This window comes from Ovis aries, chromosome 17, assembly GCF_016772045.2.
Source record: "Ovis aries strain OAR_USU_Benz2616 breed Rambouillet chromosome 17, ARS-UI_Ramb_v3.0, whole genome shotgun sequence".
Lineage (NCBI taxonomy): Eukaryota > Metazoa > Chordata > Mammalia > Artiodactyla > Bovidae > Ovis > Ovis aries.
Genome location: NC_056070.1, coordinates 19,719,153 through 19,741,024, shown reverse-complemented (window position 1 = coordinate 19,741,024; position 21,872 = coordinate 19,719,153). Strand labels below are relative to the sequence as shown.

Here is a 21,872-nt window from a genome sequence, read left to right as displayed (position 1 = left end):
CCTCTGGATCATGGAAAAAACAAGAGAGTTCCAGAAACACATCTATTTCTGCTTTATTGACTATGCCAAAGACTTGGACTGTGTGGATCACAATAAACTGTGGAAAATTCTTCAAGGGATGGGAATACCAGACCACCTGACCTGTCTCCTGACCTATATGCAGGTCAGGAAGCAACAGTTAGAACTGGACAAGGAACAACAGACTGGTTCCAAATAGGAAAAAGAGTACATCGAAGCTGTATATTATCACCCTGCTTATTTACGTTCTATGCAGAGTACATCATGAGAAACGCTGGGCTGGAAGAAGCACCAGCTGGAATCAAGATTGCTGGGAGAAATACCAATAACCTCAGATACGCAGATGACACCACCCTTATGACAGAAAGTGAAGAGGAACTAAAGAGCCTCTTGATGCAAGTGAAAGAGGAGAGTGAAAAAGTTGGCTTAAAGCCCAACATCAGAAAACTAAGATCATGGCATCTGGTCCCATCACTCCATGGGAAATAGATGGGGAGACAGTGTCAGACTTTATTTTGGGGTGCTCCAAAATCACTGCAGATGGTGATTGCAGCCATGAAATGAAAAGACACTTACTCCTTGGAAGGAAAGTTATGACCAACCTAGATAGCATATTCAAAAACAGAGACATTACGTTGTCAACAAAGGTCCGTCTAGTCAAGGCTATGGTTTTTCCTGTGGTCATGTATGGACATGAGAGTTGGACTGTGAAAAAAGCTGAGTGCTGAAGAATTGATGCTTTTGAACTGTGGTGTTGGAGAAGACTCTTGAGAGTCCCTTGGACTGCAAGGAGATTCAATCAGTCCATTCTAAAGAACATTACTCCTGGGTGTTCTTTGGAAGGAATGATGCTAAAGCTGAAACTCCAATACTTTGGCCACCTCATGTGAAGAGTTGACTCATTGGAAAAGACTGTGATGCTGGGAGGGATTAGGGGCAGGAGGAGAAGGGGACGACAGAGGATGAGATGGCTGGATGGCATCACTGACTTGATGGACATGAGTTTGGGTGAACTCCAGGAGTTTGTTTTGGACAGGGAGGCCTGGTGTGCTGCAATTCATGGGGTCACAAAGAGTTGGACGCAACTGAGTGACTGAACTGAACTGAAAGTTACAGGTTCATTATATCTAATTTTTACATTCTTCACTCTGCTCAAAACAATGTTGGCTCTATGGTATACATTGTAACATTTGCTAACAGACTAGTGAGTAGAGATAAGCATAAGACTGTCTCTTCCAAAGCCAAAATTTCATGTTTCTAAACCTTGATTCAGAAAACTATTCTTATATCCCTAGGCCTTCCATAATCAAACAGTTCAGCATATACTATGGAACAGCTTTAATCATTGGACACTAACAATAAACATTTATAGTGTATGTATAAACTGTGACATGTACTTTAGAGAATCCTACTGGAATACAAAACACAATCCATGATCCAAAGCCCCTCATAATCCTGATAAAGAGATGGATGTTTTTTCTCATGAGAAACAATTTGGAAAAAAGGCTAAGAGAGTCATAACCAAGTACATATAATGTATAGAGGCTCCTTGCATGGGTGCTAAGAAAATACCAAATAACCAAAAGATTAATGTGGACTGTGTTTACTTCAAGATCATGAGTATAAATTGATTTATACAGTCTGAATTCAAGGACGAATAACATTCTCAGAGTACAAGTCTGATGAATAATAATATTACGAAGCAGCTAGATTTATACAACACTAATAAAAAGTCCTTGCACTGCATTGGTAAAATAGGTTTTATAATACCAATTGTCAGTGTTTCAATTGAACATATATATTTTTTTAATTTTCAGGCAGGAGATTTCATTTCCTTGAAAAATTCAAGAAGGTTAGCATTTTGCAATTGACAAATTTAGTTCATTAATTCAGATGTCTGTGGGCATTTCTCTGAACAATTTTGCTTCATCATGCATGATTGGTGCATTCTTTCTGATAAACTTGTAAAACAGACAGAAAGAAAAAATCACTGAGTGAGAAATTTTTTCTGTTTTTCTATAATATCATTTTCAAAAAGGAAAAAATAAAAACAGCTTTGTAGAGATTCAGATAAAGACTTAAAGGTATTTTTATTATTTTTCTTAAAGGTTCTCTTAACATTATCATGTCAAGTTGGAGTCTTTTGGACAAACATGGTGTTCTGATACTGTAGTATTGAGCACAAAAGTAAGGAAACTTTCTTTTTTGTGGGGTCCCAATAGGAAGTAGATTGAATCCCCAATTATAATCATTACAGAAGGATTTAACAAAGAATATTAACAAATAAGTGTAACGTGTATATTGTAAAGAAAACTATTGGAGAGCCTGTCAGATCACAGGGTTAACCCTAGGTCCCCAAGGCTAGGTCAGAAGATGCTATAGTTACAGGGAAGTGCTGTCTTGAAAGAAGCCATAAGCTTCTTTCAAAGGGTCTCCATACCCTACTAGCCCTTCCTTCCAGTCTGCTTCTTAGGCTCTTAATGGGCCAAATTCTGTTAGAAGCCAATAGTGTCCACCCAACTCAGCCTCCTGGGAGCAGAGAACAGGGCAGAGAAAAGTAGAGAGCTGACATGGAGGGGCAAAGGGACTAATTTAGCAAGCAGAATGTTATATAATGTTCCTAGATTTTTACCAGGTTTTCTAGTAAACAAACATGCTGCTAGAGTTTTGCTAAATTAAGAATTTACATTACAAAGTCCCATGGCAACCCAGTGATAGATTTCACTAAACAGAAATCAGTAATTAAGATTCAGTTCAGTTCAGTTGCTCAGTCGTGTCTGACTCTTTGCAACCCCATGAATCGCAGCATGCTAGGCCTCCCTGTCCATCACCATCTCCCGGAGTTCACTCAGACTCATGTCCATCGAGTCCGTGATGCCATCCAGCCATCTCATCCTCTGTCGTCCCCTTCTCCTCCTGCCCCCAATCCCTCCCAGCATCAGGATCTTTTCCAATGAGTCAACTCTTCGCATGAGGTGGCCAAAGTACTGGAGCTTCAGCTTTAGCATCATTCCCTCCAAAGAAATCCCAGGGCTGATCTCCTTCAGAATGGACTGGTTGGATCTCCTTGCAGTCCAAGGGACTCTCAAGAGTCTTCTCCAACACCACAGTTCAAAAGCATCAATTCTTCGGCACTCAGCCTTCTTCACAGTCCAACTCTCATATCCATACATGACCACAGAAAAAACCATGGCCTTGACTAAACGGACCTCTGTTGGCAAAGTAATGTCTGCTTTTGAATATACTATCTGGATTGATCATAACTTTTCTTCCAAGGAGTAAGCATCTTTTAATTTCATGGCTGCAGTTATCATCTGCAGTGATTTTGGAGCCCCCAAAATAAAAGTCTGACACTGTTTCTATTTCCCACGAACTGATGGGACCAGATGCCATGATCTTCGTTTTCTGAATGTTGAGCTTTAAGACAACTTTTTCACTCTCCTCTTTCACTTTCATCAAGAGGCTTTTTAGCTCCTCTTCACTTTCTGCCATAAGCGTGGTGTCATCTGCATATCTGAGGTGATTGATATTTCTCCCGGCAATCTTGATTCCAGCTTGTGTTTCTTCCAACCCAGCATTTCTCATGATGTACTCTGCATAGAAGTTAAATATAGTAGACATTAAGAAGTTAATAATGAATCAAAGCATGCCTTGTAATGCACCAATCAATTGTATATTGTTTAACCAGTGCAAAAGGATTGTTTATTCACCTGCACACTTCTTAGGAGTTTGACAAAGTTTTAAAGAAAAAAAATTTAAAGACAGATAAATCTTGTTTCCTTATTCTAAATTAGTAACATTATATTAATTCATTTACTTACCGCTCAAGATACATTAATGTAAGTCTACTACTTATTCAGTATTGAGTCCTTGTACTTTGGGAGTTCAGCTAGTCAATAAACTCCAATGGAAGGCAAAACACTATGAACAAATTAAATTCACTTAAAATACACTGAGTTAATAAAACTTTCAAAATGCAAGTTCTTTTAAATCATTTACCCTTCACAGGAAACTATGCCATTTCCCTCCTTTCTGTTTATTGCTGTTGTGATCAGTGCTGAAAAATCAGCATTTCAAGGATCAGCTATGTGTATGGCTTTACTTTTTAAAAAATATATTGAATTATTTGGTCTGCAAAACATCAAAAGGTTGGAATATCCATCAAATTGCAGATGTCTTAAGGTCAGAAATTATGTTCTCTATTCCACTGGAAATTTTATGCTTCCTTATTCGGGATCACAAACAGAGCAGTTACTAAGTTCATATAGTTGCAGATCTCAAATTTAAGCTCAGTTCTTAGTTAATTTCTGTGCTGCTGCTGCTGCTAAGTTGCTTCAGTAGTGTCGGACTGACTGAACTGAGTTTGCCTTATTTCTTCTGCACATGTGAAAATATCAAGCATTCCACTGCCAAATATTTCATTATGATTTTATCTACCCTCTTGAAATGATACTATTTCTACCTTTCATAGTATTCTACTAGTGAATCACTGCTGTTAAATTAAATTAGATGATCTCACATTTTTACACACTTTAATGGCGAGAAATATTCCCAACTCAACAGCTTTAAGACAATATGGCTGCATCGCCTGCAATCTTGAGAGTCTGTATACTACTTTATTAAGAACAGAGCTCAAACAATAATCCACACTCACAACTGAGGTCTGAAAAGGAAAGCTGCAGTGAAATTCTAGGGATATATCTAAAAGCAAGTGAGTCATTTAACATTATTATGATACAGACTCCAAAAGTGGCACGTTGCCTCTGCCTGAGCACTATAATTTGTACCACTCAGAAAAAATGGGAAGTCATTTTTGACAGTTCTGCTTTGTTTTTTTTTAAGCAGAAAGCTCTTTTCCATCTGCTTCTAGCTTTCTACTGGGTTGGCTGAAAAAGTTCCTTTGGGATTTTCTGTAACATCTTATGGGAAAATCTGAATGAATGTTTTGACCAATGCAACATCTTAATTGTGAAATAGCTAGCTAGTGTGTTTTTATGGAACCACAGACTGGTTCCAAATTGGAAAAGAAGTACATCAAGGCTGTATATAGTCACCCTGCTTATTTAATTTATATGCAGAGTACATCATGTGAAATGTGGGCTGGATGAAGTGTAAGCTGGAGTCAAGATTGCCGGGAAAAATATCGATAACCTCAGATATACAGATGATACCACCCTTATGGAAGAAAGTGAAGAACAACTAAAGAGCCTCTTGATGAAAGTGAAAGAGGAGAGTGAAAAAGTTGGCTTAAGACTCGACATTCAAAAAATTAAGGTCATGGCATCCAGTTCCATCACTTCATGGCAAATAGATATGGAAACAATGAGAGACTTTATTTCGTGGGGCTCCAAAATCACTGCAGATGGTGACTACAGCTATGAAATTAAAAGACGCTTGCTCCTTGGAAGAAGAGCTATGACCAACCTAGTGAAAGCAGAAGTGAAAGTTGCTTAGTCGTGTCGGACTCTTTGCGACCCCATGGACTATACAGTCCATAGAATTCTCCAGGCTGGAATACTGAAGTAGGTAGCCTTTCCCTTCTCCAGGGGATCTTCCCAACCCAGGGATCAAACCCAGGTCTCCCACATTGAAGGCGGATTCTTTACCAGCTGAGCCAATGACCAACCTAGACAGCATATTAAAAAGCAGACATTACTTTGCTGACAAAGGTCCATCTAGTCAAAGCTATGGTTCCAGTAGTCATGTATGGATGTGAGATTTGGACTATAAAGAAAGCTGAGCACCAAAGAACTGATACTTTTGAACTGTGGTGTTGGAGAAGACTCTTGAGAGTCCTTGGACTGCAAAGAGATCAAATCAGTCAATCCTAAAGGAAATGAGTCCTGAATATTCATTGGAAGGACTGATGCTGTAGCTAAAACTCCAATACTTTGGCCACCTGATGCAAAGAACTGACTCAATGGAAAAGATCTTGATGCTGGGAAAGATTGAAGGCAGGAGGAGAAGGGGACGGCAGAGAATGGGATGGTTGGATGGCATCATGACTCAATGGACATGAGTTTGAGCAAGCTCTGGGAGTTGGTGATGCACAGGGAAGCCTGGTGTGCTGCAGTCCATGGGGTCACAAAGCGTCAGACATAATTGAGTGACTGAACTGAACTAGCCTTTAAATCAATAGACCTGGAAGAAACTAGGTGTGAGTAGGGTGTGGATGGAAGAGATATATCCTGTACTACACTACTGCCTGGGTGAAAGAATTCCAAAAAGTAAAGTGTTATTTTTTTCAAGGAAATTTAACCCTAAGGACACTGAGTTTGGAGAATGGAAGGTTTTTCTTATTTTCTTTTTGCTTATTTGCTTGCTTTAGTATCTTTCTGAGCAATAGGGATGGGGAAAATCACGTTTCACAAAAGAATGTTTCTCTAGAAATTGAGTGTTAGACTGACAGATGAACATATCAACTTAAATTCTAGCTGTGGGGCTGGAGGGACCTATAACCATCACCAAGACAAAAGGGAGCCAAGGCAAGTATATTACAACACTTACTTTTAAGGAAAACTGAGTCTTATGGAAGGTCATTTCACTTGAGATGAAATAATCAGAAAGTAAAGAAGGGAGTAAGGGAGCAAGGGAAGGAAAGAGGTAAGGAGGAAGGAAGAGAGGAAGAGATGGAAAGAGGGAGGGAAGGAAAAATAAACCCTTATGGTTGATGAACAATTAAAAAAGGGAAATAGAAAATCATCCTGAACATTTATGAAAAGTAACCACCTCTGAAAATATTGCAGTGCTGTTTCCAGACAGAAAAGTCATGAAAGTATTTGTCGCTCTAAAAACTAATGCAAAATGGTATACCATGTATGAAGTTAGAATGAAAATACAAGAGACAATAATAGGTTGAAATGAAGAGAAAACCTGATAGAGAAGGCACTGTGAAGAGTCAAAAAGTCATAATTTTCTGTCAAGATTCTCCAAAGCAGAATTTCTAACAGGTGCATCCAGACAACACGTGGCTTCATTGGCAAAGGAGATACAAGGAATAGCCATCCGAAGGAAGACCATCTTAAAAACAATTTTCAACAGTTCAGTTCATTTGATCAGCTGTGTCTGACTCTTTGGGACCCCATGAACTGCAGCACGCCAGGCCTCCCTGTCATCACCAACTCCTGGAGTTCACCCAAACCCATGTCCATCAAGTTGGTGATGCCATCCAACTATCTCATCCTCTGTTGTCCCCTTCTCCTCCTGTCCTTAATCTTTCCCAGAATCAGAGTCTTTTCAAGTGAGTCAGCTCTTCACATCAAGTGGCCAAAGGATTGGAGTTTCAGCTTTGACATCAGTCCTTCCAAAGAACACCCAGAACTGATCTCCTTCAGAATGGACTGGTTGGATCTCTTTGCAGTCCAAGGGACTCTCAAGAGTCTTCTCCAACACCACAGTTCTAAAGCATCAATTTTTCGGTGCTCAGCCTTCTTCATAGTCCAACTCTTACATCCATATATGACCACAGGAAAAACCATAGCCTTGACTAGATGGACCTTTGTTAGCAAAGTAATGTCTCTGCTTTTGAATATGCTATCTAGGTTGATCATAACTTTCCTTCCAAGGAGTAAGCGTCTTTTAATTTCATGGCTTCAGTCACCATCTGCAGTGATTTGGGAGCCCAGAAAAATAAAGTCAGCCACTGTTTCCACTGTTTCCCCACCTATTTCCCATGAGGTGATGGGACCAGATGCGATGATTTTCGTTTTCTGAATGTTGAGCTTTAAGCCAACTTTTCTACTCTCCTCTTTCACTTTCATCAAGAGGCTTTTTACTTCTTCTTCACTTTCTGCCATAAGGGTGGTGTCATCTGCATATCTGAGGTTTTTGATATTTCTCCTGGCAATCTTGATTCCAGCTTGTGCTTCTTCTAGCCCAGCATTTCTCATGATGTACTCTGTAAGTTAAATAAGCAGGGTGAAAATATACAGTCTTGATGTACTCGTTTCCCTATTTGGAACCAGTCTGTTGTTCCATGTCCAGCTCTAACTGTTGCTTCCTGACCTGCATATAGGTTTCTCAAGAGCCAGTTCAGGTGGTCTGGTATTCCCATCTGTTTCAGAATTTTCCACAGTTTATTGTGATCCACACAGTCAAAGGCTTTGGCATAGTCAATAAAGCAGAAATAGATGTTTTTTTCTGGAACTCACTTGCTTTTCGATGATCCAGTGGATGTTGGCAATTGGATCTCTGGTCCCTCTGCCTTTTCTAAAACCACCTTGAACATCAGGAAGTTCATGGTTCATGTATTGCTGAAATCTGGCTTGGAGAATTTTGAGCATTACTTTGCTAGCATGTGAGATGAGTGCAATTGTGTGGTAGTTTGAGCATTCTTTGGCATTGCCTTTCTTTGGGATTGGAATGAAAACTGACCTTTTCCAGTCCTGTGGCCACAGCTGAGTTTCCCAAATTTGCTGGCATATTGAGTGAAGCACTTTCACAGCATCATCTTTCATGATTTGTAATAGCTCAACTGAAATTCCATCACCTCCACTAGCTTTGTTCGTAGTGATGCTTTCTAAGGCCCACTTGACTTCACATTCCAGGATGTCTGGCTCTAGGTGAGTGATCACACCATCGTGATTATCTGAGTCATGAAGATCTTTTTTGTACAGTTCTTCCATGTATTCTTGCCACATCTTCTAAATATCATCTGCTTCTGTTAGGTCCCTACCATTTCTGTCCTTTATTGAGCCCATCTTTGCGTGAAATGTTCCCTTAATATCTCTAATTTTCTTGAAGAGATCTCTAGTCTTTCCCATTCTATTGTTTTCCTCTATTTCTTTGCACTGATCGCTGAGGAAGGCTTTCTTAGGAGGAAGAAAGGCTCTTCCTGAGGAGAGCCTTGCTATTCTTTGGAACTCTGCATTCAAATGGGTATATCTTTCCTTTTCTCCTTTGCTTTTCACTCCCCTTCTTTTCATAGCTATTTGTAAGGCCTCCTCAGACAGCCATTTTGCTTTTTTGCATTTCTTTTTTCAACATGTAAAACGTATTTATACATAAAACACTGTTTTCATCTCAGCTTGTTTCCTTAGGAAATTACCCTTGTCACAAATTCCCTGAGTTCACCACATTATAATGCTCTCTTTTCCTCTGTGTGTATCAAATAAGGACTTCAGCATTTACTGAGTGCAACACTGAAGGGGTTAAACACAAGGATGCAAAGGAAGGAATAAATTGAGGAACACAAGAGGTAAAAGCAGACTTACTATGTGCCAGGGTGGGCATGGTTAGTTAAACATATATAAGAAAGGAGAGAGGGCCCCCAGCTTTCACACCTGGTGACTAGCAGCAACGATTCAGATGGAACTCAGACACAGGAATTCAAGAGATTTCCAGATGAAGTGATCAGCCATGCCTACAGATATGATACAGATACTCTAAAGATAAATCAGCAAGGGATATAATTCCAGATGAAGCTAAGCTTTAAATAGCCAAAGTACAAATTTCAGTGAAATATAGAACATTATGGATGTGAGAGTTGGACTGTGAAGAAGGCTGAGAACCAAAAAATTGATGCTTTTGAACTGTGGTGTTGGAGAAGACTCTTGAGAGTCCCTTGGACTGCAAGGAGATTCAACCAATCCATTCTGAAGGAGATCAGCCCTGAGATTTCTTTGGAAGGAATGATGCTACAGCTGAAACTCCAGTACTCTGGCCACCTCATGCGAAGAGTTGACTCATTGGAAAAGACTCTGATGCTGGGATGGACTGGGGGCAGGAGGAGAAGGGGACAACAGAGAATGAGATGGCTGGATGGAATCACTGACTCGATGGATGTGAGTCTGAGTGAACTCCGGGAGTTGGAGATGGACAGGGAGGCCTGGCGTGCTGCAATTCATGGAGTCGCAAAGAGTCGGACACGACTGAGTGACTGAACTGAATTGAAGATGTCTAAAATTTTACTTTAGATTAATGTCATTTAGATATCTGAAAAGAATTCCTTCCATGAAATGAAAGGATTAAAACACAATCAGCAAAGTATTACAAAGTAGCAAGTTCATCAGCACCAAAGTGTTGCTCATTTGAATTCAGATTTGCTAGGTTGGTTGTGTGAAAAGAATTGATGACAAACAGAGACGGTGCCACCCCATGAACTGATGGAAACGACCAATTTAAAGATCTGTCAGTGACTTACTGGGGCACGACCTGGAGTGATGCATTGAGCTTTGGAAAAGACAGTGGCTGCAGTTGAGAGAATCTAGCTTTGGGAGGCAATCAACCACAGAGTTAATTCATTTTAGCAAAATCTTTGTGTTTTGCTGAGAGACAAAAAAAAAAAAAAAGGAAAGAAATTACACTCAAAAATAGGCCATGTAACTGAAAGCTCAAGACTGTAATCACAGAAAATAATCTCTCGGCATAGCATTTTGGAAGTGACTTCGGGTTAATGACAGTCACAGCAGCATTAGCCCATCTGCATGCATAAGCAGAAGTGTTCAAAGAATTAATTTAAACTATGAAAGACCTTAAATTCTTATGTTAAACCCTTAGAGCTAGTTTTCCATACAATTAACACATATATCATTTCAAGAGGCAAATAAGTTACCAGTTTCAATGTAAGGAACTCGAAGTTAAATAAATGCAAGAGATATGGATATAGTTTCTCCTGCTCCTGAGAAAACGTAAAATGAGGTGATTTTCCATGCTAAATGTAATTAGTACGATTTTACGCATTTTGGCATTTACATTTATGATTCTTGAATTTTCTTGTATATCTCTAACAACATTAAGCTATCACACTTTTCTCAGTTAAAAAGTTTACTGCTGTGTATGAGAACTTTCCAAAGCAAGTATTATAATTCTTAACATCAATCCTAGGATATTATTCTTTGGATACTGTGTATGTCATTTAAAATGCAATTTGAAATATTTCTCTAGCTACATAGGAAGAAGAAAATTCAGAAATTATATATGAAGAATGGTTTACAGGTAGGTTTTATTGTTAATCTGTGTAGAAATGAAACTGTGGTGCTCAGAAGAAGCATGTAAACAATAGCTCCACAAAACATTCATTGTGGCTTTAATAATTCAAAGACTGCATAACTAAAAAAAGAAAAGTATAAATGTGTACTATGATTGCAATTAAAAAAAAATCCCTGAAACTGGGACATTATACTCTGCCCAAGGATATTAGCAGAATTTACAACCTGTTTTTACACGACCAGACTTGAAAAGGGATTTTCTTTCCTGGACAATTTTTAAATTGTGGCAGTTCTAAGAACAACATATGAAGGGATCATATCTAACAGATGAAATGTGAATCACTTTTATTTCATACCAGCCGAAAGTAATCAGAACATTGACACTGGTGAGACAGACTAAAATAAAAAGCAAAGTAAAGCTAAGTTGAGATATATCAAAACTGAAATTAGAGGATATTTCTAGTCATTTCCAGACATGTTACTCTGTTTGTAAATGAAGAGCTATCTGATGGGTAGCTGGTATCTGAGTTAAACATTTCAAATAAATCTTTCATTATATTAAAAAGTACAGAAGTTATTTGCCTCAAATTGTTCATCTTGTTGTTGTTCAGCCACTAAGTCATGTCCGACTCTTTGTGACCCCATGGAGAGCAGCATGCCAGGCTTACTTGTCCTTCACCATCTCCCAGAGTTTGCACAAACTCATGTCCATTGAGTTGATCATGCTATCCAACCAGAGGTGACAGTTCATCTTAGACAGTTTAAAAACATGGTTTTTGATTCTTTTTTAAAAAAATTATAAATTTAAAAATTTAAATTGTTATGAAAGAAGTGAAGTTGCTGAGTCGTGCCAGACTCTTTGCTACCCCATGGACTATAAAGTCCATGGAATTCTCCAGGCCAGAATACTGAAGTGGGTAGTAGCCTTTCCCTTCTTCAGGGGATCTTCCCAACCCAGGGATTGATCCCACGTCTCCCACATTGCAGGAAGATTCTTTACCAGCTGAGCCACAAGGGAATATAGCATATGTTCTTTTAGTCTCTGCTGTACAGAAAAGTGAATCAGTTTTATATATATATGTACATATATCCAATTTTTTCCCCATATAGGTAATTACAGAGTTCTGAATAGAGCTCCTTGTGCTATACAGTAGGTCCTTATTAGTTATCTATTTAATGTATCGTAGCGTGCATATGTCAATCGCAGTCTCCCAATTTATCCCTCCCCGCCCCTTCCCCTTGGGGTAACCATGCTGCTGTTGCTCCTGTGTTGTGGTCAGTCACGTTTGACTCTTTGCAAACCCATGGACCGTAGCCCACGAGGCTCCTCTGTCCATGGGATTCTCCAGGCAAGAATACTGGAGTGGGTTGCCATTTCCTCCTCCAACGAATCTTCCCACCCCAGGGGTTGAACTTACCTCCTGCGTCTCCTGCATTGGCAGGAGTATTCTTTACCACTAGTATTACCTGGGAAGCCCCCTGGTAACCATAAGTTTGTTTCTTACATCTGTGAGTCTATTTGTATGTATGTGTTTTTAGAACTTAATATTACTGGCCCCCTAAAATACTTCAACTTGAGGAATACAAGTGTGATAATTCCGTGTGTCTTTAGTATTTAAAAGGCATAACTATTAGGCTGAGAAGGTATCTAAAAAAGAGTTCTGCTATATACTCACACTCACATAATTTAAATCCATAAACTAGCTAAATTCAGATATGAAGAGTGTACACCTTAACTTTGAAGTGTCATCAATGTCAATAAATGTGGTTTGTTGAAGTTTAAGTTCTAGACAGGATTCACTTCTGTTAGTCCAACAGAGGAAACTATTTATGAGTTCCTACTCAGATTAGGAAGATTACACCAGAATGCAACTCAACTCATTACTTTCTCCATTGAGAAAAATCTGATGTTAATTAAAGGAGACAGTGTGTTTCATAGCATAGCAAAAAATTATGAATTATACAAAGGCTAATGCACTAAATTGAAGATTACACATTTTATTGCATGATAATATGGAAGCTGATCATAAATAAATGTCGTCGCATGCTGATGTGTGATTATTACTAAGGAGAAAGGTTCTGTTGATAATCTCTGCATCGTGGAACAAACTTTTAGCATGACTGAAAACAGGTTTTGGTTTTGCACAAGTTGTATGAGATGCGCTTTGTTTCACCACCCTGGGTTATTTATCTGATGTCTCAGGTACTTTTAAAGTTTATTTTTATATATCTTAGCAAAGAGTGATCGTGTCAGATATTTTTAAATGATAGGAATGAAAGACTAACATGAAAGGTAGACATATAGAAGATTAGATATTCCCCATAATTATCAGAGAGATGGATGAGTGACATGGAGTAGATGGTATTACGGTTTATGAAAGTTACATATTAAAATAATTATTTTTATCAAAAGAAGATATACATATATGAAATTAATAGACCTAAAGTCCATTTTACTTGGCTAAATCTAATCTAAATTTAAGTATAACTTTAAAAGCTAAACTGTTGGAAACTACTATTAATCAAGAATTTAGGATGAATTTTTAAAATAATTACTTGCCTCATTTTGGATAATAAATAATAAAAATCCTGAGGTTGCTATATAAAAATTAATGAACAAAAGCAACAATTAAATAGAATAGGAAGACCAGAGGGGGAGCTCTCACACCCAATGACAAGAGCAGAGCCGGACAAGCAGAAGAAAAACTGTCTGGGCAAGGACTCAGCCAATGAAAAGTCCTAAGTCCTTTGTTTACCACAACCCTCCCAACATTCATTTCCCTTCTTAACAAAGAGTTCTTCCCTTGCTCTGTAGGGACTTAGAGATGGCTTGCTATAGTTGCAGACTCTGAACTGTAATTCTTTGCTGATCCCAAATAAACCCATCTTTGCTGGAGAAATATTTGGCAGTCTATCTAAGGTCAACAACTAAAATTGCTTTAAAAACTCATTGATTCATGTCAATGTATGGCAAAACCAATACAGTATTGTAAAGTAAAATAAAGTAAAAATAAAAATTAAATTAAATTAAATTTAAAACAAAACAAAACAAAAAAATTATCATCCTTCCTTACCACCAACATACCATTGTGAGACTGTTTCTATGCTCTGAGTGCTATTAAAAAAACACATTAAAGGCTTTCTGGAATATATAAATGAACAAGCAAGAAGCAAACACTTGGTCACACTTAAACCTTTACATAGTTATAAGCACAATGTTCCTTCAAAGTATTCATATAGGCATTTAATAAGGGCATTGGTATTTTCTTTATACGTTTTGTTTAGCTATAATGTGGAACAACATAGTTACAAGTGGAATAAAAGTTCTGTGTTAATTATTCCCAAGAATATTTCCAATTAAAAATCTCTTCAGTTTCTGTAATTTACATGTTTCATCCTGTTTTAGTTGTATTAATTATGGTCATTAAAATGTAATTTTATGTTTGTTGAATCTAGTAGTAAATAAATGGGGGGAAGCAGAATGTGAATATAAAAGGATAGCACAGGGATTCTTGTAGTAACATAACTTTCCTGTATCTTTTTTTTTTCCTGTATCTTGACTGTGATGATAAATAAAATTGCACACATTATAAATCTGCATAGAATTAAACGCACATACACAACTACATGTCAAACTGGTGAAACTGGCATCAGGTTGCCAGATGATGTCAATATCAGCCTCCTGATTATAATACCATACTCTACTACGTAAGACACAGCCATTAGGAGACACTGGGTGAAGGGGACTCTCTGCATTCCTTTTTACTACCACGTAAGACAATCTTCTGGATAAGGCGATGGCCAGCCACTCCAGTACTCTTGCCTGGAAAATCCCATGGGCAGAGGAGCCTGGTAGGCTGCAGTCCATGAGGTCGCGAAGAGTCAGACACGACTGAGCGACTTCACTTTCACTTTCATGCACTGGAGAAGGAAATGGCAACCCACTCCAGTGTTCTTGCCTGGAGAACCCCAGGGACGGGGGAGCCTGGTAGGCTGCCATCTATGGGGTCTCACAGAGTCGGACACAACTGAAGCGATTTAGCAGCAGCAAGACAATCTTCAATTATCTCAGAATAAAAAGTCTTTTCACAAGTACTTTAGGAACAAAAGTAATTTAAAACACTAACATGAGGAGAGAAGTATTAGAGATGTTAGGATTAGTAAAGACAGAGAGGTATTAATTCCCAGCTAGTCACAGATTTCAGCTCTGCTACATACTTCCAGCTAAGACACCTTGCAACTCAGCAATGGTGTGAAAATCCAGTCCTGAGCTGCTAGAAATTGTTGGAAAACATCCTATTCCTGAACAAACTCTTCTTGTTATGATAACCTGATTACCACAAGTCAGAACATGAGTATTCAAAAGATCTTTGCTATTCTATGCTTCATAAGCATCTGACTTGTCTTCTAGGTTGTACAAACACTTGCTCTGCATTGTTAATTGTGTGATTCAATGTATCTTACGTTCAAGGACCATCCTTCTGCTTTCTTGATGAGAGAAGTGCCTTTGACAATTTGCCTATAACATTTGTAATAAGGTTCTTAAGGTTTTATTACTCAATTAAAGAATGTCTTATTTCTAGTAGTAAGAAAATATTTTGTAAAAATAATGTCATAAAAGTGTTCTTAAATGGAAAAGTATTATAAGAGTGAATCATAATTTTCTATCTTCCATTATAAATAAGTTTATCATTTAAATTAGAAGTAATTTACAGTGCAACAAATTTAATTTATGGTGCACAAAACTGGATACTAATTTAATGAATGGAACAATTCATACCCTTATAAAACAATTTTATTGAGCTTTGACCTGAATGTAATAGCTCTTGTACCAAGAGATAATTACAGGATTGAATAGTCATAATTTTTTATCAATCTCATATAAGTGAATTCAACTTTATAAGTAAATAAGTATGGAATGTTTTTAACGGCAACACTGTCTTTTATACTTCTCTCATCTAGAGATGGTATCTAAGTTCCACTTGAATCCATATGGATCTGTGACAATTTTGACCAATAGCACACAGAGAAAATGAAATTATATAGCTCCTAGGTTGTTGCTGTTTAGTTGCAAAGTCGTGTCTGACTCTTTTTGCAACCACAGAGACTGTAGCCTGCTAGGCTCCTTGGTCCACAGCATTTCCAGGCAAGAACCTTGGAGTGGGTTGCCATTTCGTTCCCAGGGGAGTTTTCCGAGCCAGGGACTGAACTCCAGTCTTCTGCACTGCAGGGGGGCTTTTCTGCTGCTGAGTTACCGGGGAAGCCCACAGGACTAGGTCCAAAAAGAATCGCAGCCTCCAGCCTGCCTGTGGGGCCATTTACAGCGGAGTTCTGAGCCGCCAAATGAGAAATTCAGCTACTCTAAGGCTTCCATTCTGTGAGCCACCATAAAGAGGCACCATGCAGAGGCTCTCTAGTTGACTGTACCAGCCAGACTCTCAGCCAACAGTCAGAATCGGCTACCAGTCACGGGAGTGAGTCACGTTGGATGCTCAGCTCAGTCAAGTATGAAAATAACTACAGGCACAGCCCACAGCTAAACCCCTCCCAAATTCTCAGCTTACAAAACTATGAAAAGGGGAAAAAGGTGGTTATTTTCACTTACTGGTTTATAAATCACTAGTTTTGAAAGTAATTCGTTACGCAAGATTACGAATTTAGCCCAATAAATGTAAAATGGTAATCAATTAGATAAGAAATTTAAATATAAAAAGCATGGAGAAGTCAATTATTTTTTACTTGAGCAACAAAGAGTTTTATTACCAGGATCTGCAGTATGAATTTTATTCACTGCAATCCAAGACCAAGGAAATTAGTTGTCTTTCACTGTAGGGTTCAGAATTTCATCTTCCAAATAAGGTTAAAAATTCAAGAGAGGTTAAAATCAAAATAAAATGAGGATGAGTCTTAAAGGTTACCCAGGAAACACTTTATGCACTGAATTGAAAAATTAAAATACAGAATGCATGTAAGAATTAAAGATTTTAAAATTTAAAAAATAAAAAACTAAAAAAAAATAAAATAAAATAAAATACAGAATACAAGCTGAAAAGCAGCTTTCAAGTCTCCATTTTGCCTTGATTTGTTCAACACAGACAGAACTATATCCTTAAAATAGCCATATTAACTTGCAGCTCAGGTCAGATTATCAAGTAATCAATCCCAGATTTTATTTGCCTGTCCAAAATCTTGGGCCATAACCCAAATCTTTAAATATATTTTGATATCAAATCTGAGATCAAGAAACTTAACCAGTATGAGATCTCAATTCCAATCTCTTTATTTGTATTATAAATCAGTCTATAATCCCTATAAGGTATAGAAATGTAAGGAACTAAATCAGATCAATAGTATTAATACTTATGTATTAAGCTTAGTAATAAGTTTTCAAACTATGGTAATCATTCTGTTATTTAAATATTTGCAATGCTTAAAAGAATCTGATGTATTTGAAGACCTATAATATTAAGCTTTGCATTTAATTTTAAATGCTTAGGTTTACAAAGCATGCTTGGATTGATACATAATATGAATTTTTGTATCTAAAATTTAGACATTAATATTTTAGTTTAAGTGCACTGGTAAACTTTATTTGATATATTTATAAATCCATCTTTAGGATATTCAGTCTTGAGAGATTCAGATGTATTAAATCTGTGACTACAGTTTGAAATATATTTTATAAATGTGATCAATTATATAAGTGATATAATACATTAAAGACTTTAATCTGTAAAAGTAATTGAATTAATTATGGTCAAAGAAAATGAATTTTCAGTATTTTTACAAAAGGTATCAGATTTCTAAATTAAAAGCAAAATTATATGTTATATTTAAATTGATAAAAGTAGTTTAATATATCTGTAGTTTTAATAAGCAAACTATTAATGTAAACATGGATAATGCAAATAGTCATTTTACATAAGAAACTCCAATCAGACACTAATAATTGAAAGAATTCCCACTGCTTTAAATCAATAAAAAATACAGATGTGAAGGTCACGTAAGACTCCTTGTGACCCCATGGGCTTTACAGTCCATGGCATTCTCCAGACCAGAACACTGGAGTAGATAGCCATTCCCTTCTGCAGAGGATCTTCGCGACCCAGGAATCAAACTGGGGTCTCCTGCAAGTAGGCGGATTCCTTACCAGCTGAGCTACCAGGGAAGCCAGAAGTGAGTATAATCTTATAATTTGAAGCCAAATTATTAGTTATTATTTGATGATCTTATGAGACTTAGAACTTGGTTTATTGATTGGGAACTTTAATAAATGCACTCTGATGTAAAGAAATTAAAAAACCTGAGATACAGGGAGTTCACTTGCTATATAGTGGACTTTATAATAGTATAATACTTTACATATCAGAGATCACTTACAGCTAAATACTGGAGTGAAGGTATTCTGGATCACAAAGGCCATGTGTGCTTGGACTACAAATTCACATGAAAGCTGCTTTATAAATATTCCATGAAGTAATTTCATGGGAAATAATTTTTTTCCACTTGGGAAATAGAGGCCAGGTTCCCTACTGCTTCTCTCTGTACAGTGGGCCTCCTTCAAATTCATTCATTCACTGAGAGTATACCCCCTTGGCCCTTATTACATGCTTCCAAGCCAATATTCTGTTGAGTGTGTCAAGATTTTGCCTCCTGCAACTGACACTTTGTGTAGCTATCAAAGAGAAGTACAAGACGCCCAGAGTTTAGATTCTCTCATCTCATCTGCTCATCTCCCTAGATCCCTGTATTCAACTTATTTTTCATCTTAAAGAAGTTTCCTTACATTCTTACAAGGTCTGAAATTCATATTAAAATAGGAATTTAAAAATACATATTTTTACTTTATTCTTAAGTTAAATAATTTGAAAGTAATCTAGTTATCAACATTCCAGCTCCAAATTTATAATTCTAATAACCCAGAAATCAAAAATAGTAATATCAGTCACTTCACCAACAAATAAAAATGAAGTATATTACTATAAATTTCACAATTTTTCTATAATCATATAAAATTGATGAATTTTTCATAGGCTAGTCTTTCTTCATCTCAGAGCATCTGATTCAGAAACATTATCATGGTGACAGCTTTCATAGGTCAAATAAGAAAGGGAAAAAAAGAAAAGAAAAACCAGTTTCAAAAACGTAAGAGGCTTTAAGAAATTTTACAAATTTTACTAGAAAAAAAGGAAATATAAAAATCACTATTAGGTAAAACAATTTCTTTAGTAAGTAATTGATGAGAACATAATGGTAGTTTATTTTTATTGAAAGTGCTTTTTATGCATAGGAAATAACTTAATATCTATGTAGATATTCTTAGCAGAAGCCAGCTTAACTGAATTATTCAGCCCAAATTTATGCTTATAAATCAATTGAGAATATCGCTAACCCAGGCAAAAATCTTACTCTTTTCTGAAATTACAAGGGCAATATATTAAAATGGAAAAACTTTAGCAGGAAGAAGTAGTTGATATTTGTCATTACTCCTCCAGTTTCTTGGCTATGAGACCTTGGCAAGTCATCCAGACTTGGGGACTCAGTCATTTCATTTAACATTTAGGATTAATTGATTGCCACCCTGAGGCAAGGAAACAAGATAGAGGATTGATGGAAATATTTTAGAAAGTTTAGGTCAATAATCTGTCATAGTGATTCAGTATTTAACTCCTTCCTTCCTCTTCTTTCCTTCCTTACTCCTTCCCTCCTCTTTTTCTCCTGCCCTACCCACCCTCCACACAATCCCAACATGTATCCTTCCAGCTGCATGGTAATGTTTTAAACCTGTGTGTTCTATCTTCTAAAACACATTTTAGCCTAGGAAGGAATAGGCGTACACTTAAAAACACTGACTCTCTGGAAGACAATGACTAAGCTGTAGTCCTGTGTAGAGATGAAGTTAAAGCTGATTTCAATCACTTAACTTGTTACCAGCTGTCCTCTAATTAAAACAAAACAATGAACCAAAAACGACTTCAGATTTCAAAGGTTAAGGAGAATTATGGCTCAAAGTTCTTAGAACCTTCTTGGTCTCCGGAGTTTAAGAATATATATTACACTCATTTCTTCTAAAAAATGGAGCCACAATCTTGGACTTTTTACAGCTAGACTTACCAAATGGAAAGCCCTGGTTATTATTAGCTGCTTGAGTAGTTGAGTTTATATTTCACTGACTTCTCAATCCATTACACAGACTAATTTTCCTTAGCCAAAAAAATGATTTTTATGGTGTGTTCTTAAAAAATCCTAATTATAAAGGAATATGCAATGACTGCTTATAGCTACAGTCCCAGCTCATGATTTATTTTACAAGTCTTTGCTCACAGTTCTTTGCTGAAGACATTCTTTGTGTTTTATTACAAGTTTCTTCCATTGCATCATGCTCTCAGTGGGATAGTGTGCCTATATTTTATTTTACTCTTGCCATTAATTACCTGGGGGCCTGTATCATGTCTCCCTCAGACCCATTTATTATAATGGTGCCTGCGATGTCCCTGCAGCTAGCAGTCTGTCAGCATTTCCATTAGAAACCCCATTTCACAGGGGCTTAAAATTTAGCTGTAAAATTGTGCTTTAGGCTGTACATGTTTAGAGTACATGATATGAAAGAGCTATGAAGCTCTTTACTTTTAGCTCTAAAAAGCCAAATTTGGGGAGGGGAAAATCTGTTTCAAAGTTGATGTGCACATAGGTCTTAATTTTCAGGATAAAAACAATTTTTTTTCTAAAACAATGTAGTTCTATAAAAATGTTTGTAGGTTTTGCTTTATTCTTTACAAAATGGAAACATATTTGTGTACACATTATATGAAATTCAATAAATCTAGTGATAACTATGACTCATATTTCTTTGCTTCTTCATTTTAATTCCACATACATATAATTGCAGATTTTTAAAAGAGTTATGACTTACTCACAGAGAAAGCTCAGGAAATGTTCTAATGACAATATAATATTGACCGTTAAAATGTTTTAAGAGCTTTCTATAGAGTTGTTCATTGGAAAGTATTAAATTTGAATATTATTTGCCATGAGAAATACTTTGAAATTTAGAAATCATAAGTTTCTGAAAAATTATCACCCTGAGGGAAATTGATATTATCTTTATCTTAGGTATGATCATCAGTAGGATTGCCAGATAAAAATATATAAGACATCCAGTTAAATGTTAATTTTATATTGAAAAAAATCCAAAAATTTCTGTATAAATATGTCCCAAATATTGCAATGAATATACTTATATTAAACATGCATCTGTTGTCAGTCTCAGACTCTAACTTAACAGGGTGTCTTGTATTTTCATTAGCAAAATTTGGCAATCATAAATATTATTGATTATATTTAATATTCTTCTAACCTAAGTTGGAGAAATATGGAAATGAAACTTTATTTAAAATAAAGAAACTTTATTTTCTTGGGCTCCAAAATCACTGCAGATGGTGACTGGAGCCATGAAATTAAAAGACACTTGCTCCTTGGAAGAAAAGCTATGACAGACCTAGAGAGTGTATCAAAAAGCAGAGACATCACTAGATAGTATATTAAAAAGCAGAGACAAAGGTCCCTATAGTCAAAGCTATGGTTTCTCCAGTAGTCATGTATAGATGTGAGAGCTGGACCATAAAGAAGTCTGAGTGACAAAGAATTGAGGCTTTTGAACTGTGGTGTTGGAGAAGACTCTTGAGAGTCTCTTGGATTGCAAGGAGATCAAACCAGTCAATCCTAAAGGAAATCAACTCTGAATTGGAAGGACTAATGCTCAAGCTGAAGCTCCAATACTTGGGCCACCTGATGCGAAGAGCTGACTCATTAGAAAAGACCCTGATGCTAGGGAAGACAGAAGGCAGAAAGAGAAGGGGACAACAGATGATGAGATGGTTGGATGGCATCACAGAATCAATGCACTTGAGTTTGCACCAGCTCCAG

General features: G+C 36.9%; 1 protein-coding gene across 6 annotated transcripts in view; it reads right to left on the bottom strand.

The window, feature by feature from the left end:
• SLC7A11 (solute carrier family 7 member 11) overlaps positions 1-21,872 on the bottom strand; it is a 393,259-nt gene that overhangs the window by 124,371 nt on the left and 247,016 nt on the right. The window contains exon 13 of one of the 6 annotated variants that reach the window (XR_009596821.1): positions 2,084-3,611. The exons of the other annotated variants lie outside the window; for them this stretch is intronic. The gene's annotated coding sequence lies outside the window, so the exon portion shown is untranslated. Of the gene's footprint in view, positions 1-2,083; positions 3,612-21,872 lie in introns of those variants that run through there. 6 annotated transcript variants of the gene reach the window in all.